A 6,274-nucleotide genomic window follows, 5' to 3' on the forward strand; every position below is an offset into this window, starting at 1 on the left:
CTAGCTCCAGGTACTTGACTGTCCTCCAGGGAAGAGAACGCCTGGGTGTCTTACAGCTCTTACAACATGAGGCTTCCCAGGTACACAGCCATGCACACGCACACGCACACGCACACGCACACACTACAGGGCCATGCTGCAATTTTCCTTACTTCCACAGGCCCTGCGGTGCCCGTGGGCAATGTGGTCTGCTGAGGCCTGCTCAGAGGGGTCCCTCCTCACCCGGAGAGGCTGGCTGTCTCTTGGCTGCAGCTGGAGGCAGCAGCTGGCTGCATCCCCTTCCTTTCATCCTCCAGCTGCTTCACCTTCTTCTGGTCTCTTCAGCTCCAGCTGCACCGGCTCCTCTCCAAGGCCAGTAAGCATCCACCTGCCCCTTGTCGCCCACGTCGCCAGGAGAGCAAGGCCAGAGAGCCAGAGGCAGAGCCAGTGCGAGAGGGCCCGGCCCTCAGCTCAGCTGGGCCGCAGCCGGAGCAGAGTCGGCGCCTCGCAAGAGCGACATGGCCGCCCGGCAGCCCCGTGCCCAGCACTACAGCTCCCGGCATGCCCCGGGAACCAACATGGCCGCCCGGCAGCCCCGTGCCCAGCACTACAGCTCCCGGCATGCCGCGGGGCGCCCCCTCCTGCTGCCTGACCCTGCGCGGCCACCGTCCCCCGCCCCGGCTGGGCCTCACCCCCCTGCAGCCCCATGGCCGCCTCCCTGGGGCTGCGCTGGCCCAGGCCCAGGCCCTGGAGCCCCGGTGGAGGAGGGAGGAGGAGGAGGAGAGAGGGACAGAGCAGGAGAGAGGGGTGGGACAGGGCGGTGGGGCGGCAGGAGAGGGACGGGAGACGGACAGAGGGACGAGAACGGGGGGAGCTGGGCAGGGAGTGGAGGAAGGAAGAATCCTGGTGAGGAGCTGGCCCAGGGATAGAGCGGGAAAGAGGTGGAGGGGAAGGGGAGAGTGGGGTGCAGGAAGAAAAGTAGCGCTAAGCAGCAGGACAGAGGGCCAGGGAGAGAAGCAGCAGGGCAGGGAGGAGGACAGAGGGACAGAGAGACAGAGTCAGGGTGAGGGAGCGGGAGAGGGGGGCAGAGGGACAGGAAAGGCAGCAGGAGAGCGGAGTGAGAGAGAAATGGGAGAGGGAGTGGGAGAGAGGGAGCGAGGGGAAAGGGTGAGAGGGGAAAGGAAGGGGAGGGGGAAAGGGAGAGGCAGGGACGGAGAGCGGGACACAGAGCGAGGGGAGGGCGGGAAACAATCCAGAGGGACGAGACACAGAGGGAGGCGGATGGGGAGAAGGAGGCGGAGGAGGAGAGAACAGCGATGGCCTCCAGGGTGGAGAGGGAGGAAGAACAAAAGGGGATGGGGAGCGGGACGGAGGCCAGAGAGAAGCAGAGGCAGTGGAGCAGGGGATGCAGTCAGGAAAGAGGGCACAGGCTGCAGGACAGGGAGGAACAATTAAGGGCGGGAAGCAGGAGCTGGTGACAGAAAGAAGAGAGGGAGAGGGAGTGGGAGAGAGAGATGTAGAGAAAGGAAAAAAGAGCAGCAGGCTATAGGAGAGAGAGGGAGGAATTAGACAAGACAGACAGGGAGTAAGAGAAAGGAAAAAATGGTGACGGGCTAAAGACAGACAGGGAGAAATTAAAAAAGGGGGAGCGGGAGCCAGAGAGAGAGCCATGGGGAGAGAGCAAAAATAGGAGTGATGGGCAGCTGCCCCATTTCTTGTGCACTCCCCAGGACCTGCATTCCCGGGAGCCGCAAGACACGTGCTGCCTGCAACAGCCCTGACCTGGGCCCAGTCCTGCGCCCTCATATTGGTGACAGTCATCACCTTGCAGGGTGGCCAGGGCTGGGGGAGAAGAGCCCAGCTGGAAGGAAAAATATCGCCCAGCGGTTTTTTTGTTTGTTTGCTTGTTGATTTTGCTTTTAAAAAAATACTATTGAAGCTCTAAATTCAACCTGCAAGAAAAAATGACCCATGGGAAGGCACCAGCCACACGGAAGGACAAGGGTTTCCCCGAGGGTATGTGGCTTTTTGGTTTTTGCTTTTGAGTAAGAAAACTGCAGAGAGGCTGCTATCATTTTGTGACATTTTGTAAAGTCGTGGACTGAGTATCGCGTGACTTGAAACGTTGCTGAAAAAAATGGTGGGTGTTTGCCTGCGTGTTCTGGAGGCATTGGGTTTGAACATCTGCTCGTGGCGGTGACTTCATGCAGTCCTTAGCTCCTGTCTGAAGGCACAACGTGTGCTTAGGACGAGGTTCATCATCCATGGTAGTGGATGTGAATCTGTATTTCAGATAGATTTCTTGATCATTTTGGATTTGGGGGGGGCCAATTTCTTGTCAGACCTGGGTCGATCAACCTTGGTTTTGCCTCTTCACGTGGCTGGTGAAGAGCTCGTAGGAGGAGCAGAAGGGTCAGCACTTCTGTTTCCACGTTGGTCACTTGTACTGGAGTTATCAGGGTTATCTTCCATCCGCGGTTTCTTTGCGGGCATCTCTTTAAGCCTCTTGTCTGTTTTGTGAGGGGCAGCGGGCTTAACGGGAGACCTTTTGTTCCTCTTTAGTGCCTCAGACGTTTACCTGTCATTGCTTGTTTGTTTGCTTTTTATTTGCCGTGCTTGATTTAAAAAGCTGCTTGTAGCTCTTCAGATTTCTGTCCTTAAAGGAAGTCTCAGGTATTTCTACGCCGGAGTGAGGTGACCACAAAGGACTGTCCTTGTCCACTGCTGCCAGCCTTCAGTCCGGAGAAATGTCTTGTAGGGGAGTATGCTCAATGGCAATGTCACTCAAATGCATCTGAAGTGGGGACCCTTTAGAGAAGAGAATGTGAGCAACACTTCAATGGTGTGCATCTAGTGAGGATGAAAGTACCTGCTTTAACTTTTTGTGGCTGTTTTTGCATTCTTTGGCAATATCTACTTAAAAGTCTGCTTCGGCAGCAGCAGCAGGAGAAATCACTTCTGATTTCTGTGTCTGACTAAAAGAACTAACCTGCTCATACAGAGACCTGATGTGAGGAGCGGGATCGGGTACCACCTCTGACGGGTCGTGCTTTCCCTGGGCGTGGGGTGGTGGTTTGTGCGTGGCAGTGGTCTGTGCTGCTGGGTCCGCATCCGCGTTGGTTGCCAGATGCAAGGCAAAGGGCTTATCCTCGTTAACAATTACTTGTCTAATTTCAGAAATTGTCTACAGAGAGTTAAAAATGAAACTCTTCCTGATCGCTGTGCACTAGCAGAGAAGCAGCGAGGGGGTTTCAGGGCAGTGCCTGCGAAAGAGCCTTTAGGAGATCCTGTCCCTTGACTCTCAGGTGGGGCGATGAAGAGTTTGAGCAAGTCATGGGTGTTTTGGTGTTCACCAAAGCAGGTTTTTTGTCTTTTGTCGCTTATGTAGCTTTACGTTTCTTATGTAGGAGAGCTGTGAGGCTGGGAGGAAAGACTGTGGGTACGAGGGAATGTGCTTAGTTCCATACCAAAGGAAGATAAAATAAATCTCTAAGTAAGGGTCAGTGTAAGTACTGAGAGTTTGGGCTGTTTAAATGTTGGCCTGAACTTTTACTGAAATGGATTTGCTTGCACTTCTCTTCTAGTTCTCGCGTGGGTACAGGAAAGAAGGCAGCAGAGGTGCACTCTAGCTGAAACCCCTTTTTATCGCCGGCCATAAAGGTGCCTCTTGGCTGGGAGCCTGAGAAGGACCCCGTGGTACAATTCTTGATTCCTTACAGGCAATCTTAAGGCTACTCACATGTGCTTTTTTACAGTCTAAAAAACCTGTTGGCTTTGGCCGTGAGATCGCCTGTTACCATTCACTTTTGAGGATTTGTACGCACAAACCCCGTGCAAGCTCGCTTAATGCACATTTATTAGCTGAGTTTGCATATTTTGTTGCAACTTTGCTGCTTTCAGCTGGTTTCTGTCTGGTTTCTTCTAACAATAGACCCACTTGTATAGGCGAGGTCACTGCCAGTCAAGCTCTCTTGCGCATCCTTCGAAGCCATCTTTACATAGGAGCTTTTTCTTACGTACCCCAGTCTGCTGGTCAGCTTTTTCGCCAGGGCTAGTTCAAAGCCTGCGCAAGAGGATGCAGCTGCTGCCTGACAAGTGTTCTTGATATCCCCCAGGAGCTCGATGGTGATTCATTATCTTCAATCTGGTTATGGCTTCCTGCAGAATAGCGAGTTAATCTATCTGCAAATATCCACATTGTCTTGGAGTCTGCAGGGCCTGATAAGCTCCATCCAGGAAGAAATCTGCAGCGTGAAGGCTTATTGCAATAGGTTTTATGTAAGGGCTTCTGGAGAATCTGCCTCCCATGCTCGGTGGATGTGGTATACAACAAGGTTTTGGAAGGATTTGTGGAGTGATACCAATTCCCTTTAGGCCTAGGAACAGATCTACGGAACACTCCAGGCATAAGCCTCCCCTTTTTGTCTGTATGGTCATAAGATCTGAATTGTCCATGTCCCTCCATTCTATGAATTTTACGGCTTATTGGCATTCCCAGTTCCCAGCCCCTACAGAGTGAGTAAGCTTGTCCATAGGTTTGCTCTCCAAGCATACCCAGGGGTCTCCTTTCAGACCGGTGACAAACCCTTCTTGGCGGAAGGGTGCTGTGCTTCCTTTCTTCAGTGAAAATTCGTAACGTAGGGGCCTGTCCTTGTACCACTGAGAATTCAATGGGACGGGTACCCAGGAGAGTAGATTTGGGGTAGAGGATAGGCTTTTAGTGCCTATCCAACAGTCGGGCTTATTTGCCTCTGCTGCTGTCGTTTGGAGTGTGGCGATGGCCCAATTATGGAATGAATGCGTATAATCCATATTCCACCCCAGGCTTATAAGCAAGGCTACCATATTAAAGCCTAGGCTTCCAAATCACTAGTGACAGGAAAAACAAAGAGACACAAGTAGCAAAACTAAGCATCCCTTGGCTATAGAGGACAGCACTGAAATCAAAAGGGTTTCCTGACTCCAGAAAACCAAAAGGCATTTAGAGATCTAAACCAAGCCGTGGTGGAAGCTCCCTCGTTAGCCCCGCCAGACTCTAACAGGTCTTTTATATTATATTTACATGAAGAGAAAGGAATAGCCAGTTGGGCCAGAACCGTCTGCAAGCTGTAGCATATTAGTCAGCAGAACGAGACCTGGTAAGGCAAGGCATGATGTCATGCGCTAGGGCTGTTGCAGCAGCAGCGGTGAGGACTGAGAAAGCAAGAAATATTGTCCTGGGGCAGCTCCTATCGCTCATGGTTCCTTCTTTGCTTTTTAGTCCTCCTCCCCAGAGTTCAGGCAGCCGTGGATGTGCCACAGTGGGGAAGTACCTTGGTTGATGGCAAGAAATAGAAATGGTCGTGGGCTTCTTTGACTGAACTTCCCATAAATGCACCCAAATACACTCCGACACCCTGAGATGTCCCCTCCCTTCGCTGGCCCTGCGGCGCGGGCAGCCGAGCGCCAGCCGGCAAAGGCCGCTGCATCTCCCCCCAGCTGTCTTGCCCTGGCTGGCTGCTGACAGGAGGGGACAGCGGGTGGTGACAGCCTGGGGGTGACAGGAGGGACACCGCAGGCCCAGGGGGCGACAGGACACCGCAGGCCCAGGGCTGTTGGGAGAGGCACCACAGGCCAGGGGCTGGCGGGAGGTGACGCTGGGTGGTGAAGGCCCAGGGGGTGACAGGGGGAGACCGCAGGCCCAAAGTGGGGCAGGACAGCGGGCGGTGACAGGCTGGGGGGACAGCAGGGACACCAGCGGCCACGTGAGGCGCAGGGCGGTGGGTGCGGTGTGCCGTTGTGCGTGCGCCATTATGTGTGCGCGGTGACACGCTGACGGCAGCCCCTGCGGTTGTTGGCCGGGAAACCCCTCGGCGGAACGTTGGGGCAGGGGCACCCGAGTTGCCATAGTGAGCGGTTGGGCCGAGGTGCGCTGCGTGCGGAGAGGGAGCGGAGGCTGAGCCGGGGCCGTGGGGGCCTCTCCCCGTCGTCCACTCGCCCGCTTGGACTGCGAGGAGGAGCGGGCAGGAGCTGCCGCCGCGGCCCAGCTCCATCGCCGAGGGCTGTGGGCAGGGGCGTTGCAGGGGCGAGGGCCGGGGCCTTGCAGCACCGCCGGGATGGAGTCCACCACTCGGCCTCCATCAGCCGAGTCTGCCTGAGGCCAGGGGGCCTGGCCGTGGTGGAGCGCTGTGGCCTCTGAGCGGCCTTGAGCCCAGCCCGTGCTGCTTGCCTGGCCCCCTCCGTGGGCCCTTCCCCGAGCTGCCGCAGGCCCTGTCCTGGCGCGGAGGCTGCGACGCCGTCTGCTGCGGTAGACGTC

Source organism: Platalea leucorodia, assembly GCF_965183815.1.
Source record: "Platalea leucorodia genome assembly, contig: HAP1_HAP1_SCAFFOLD_146, whole genome shotgun sequence".
NCBI lineage: Eukaryota > Metazoa > Chordata > Aves > Pelecaniformes > Threskiornithidae > Platalea > Platalea leucorodia.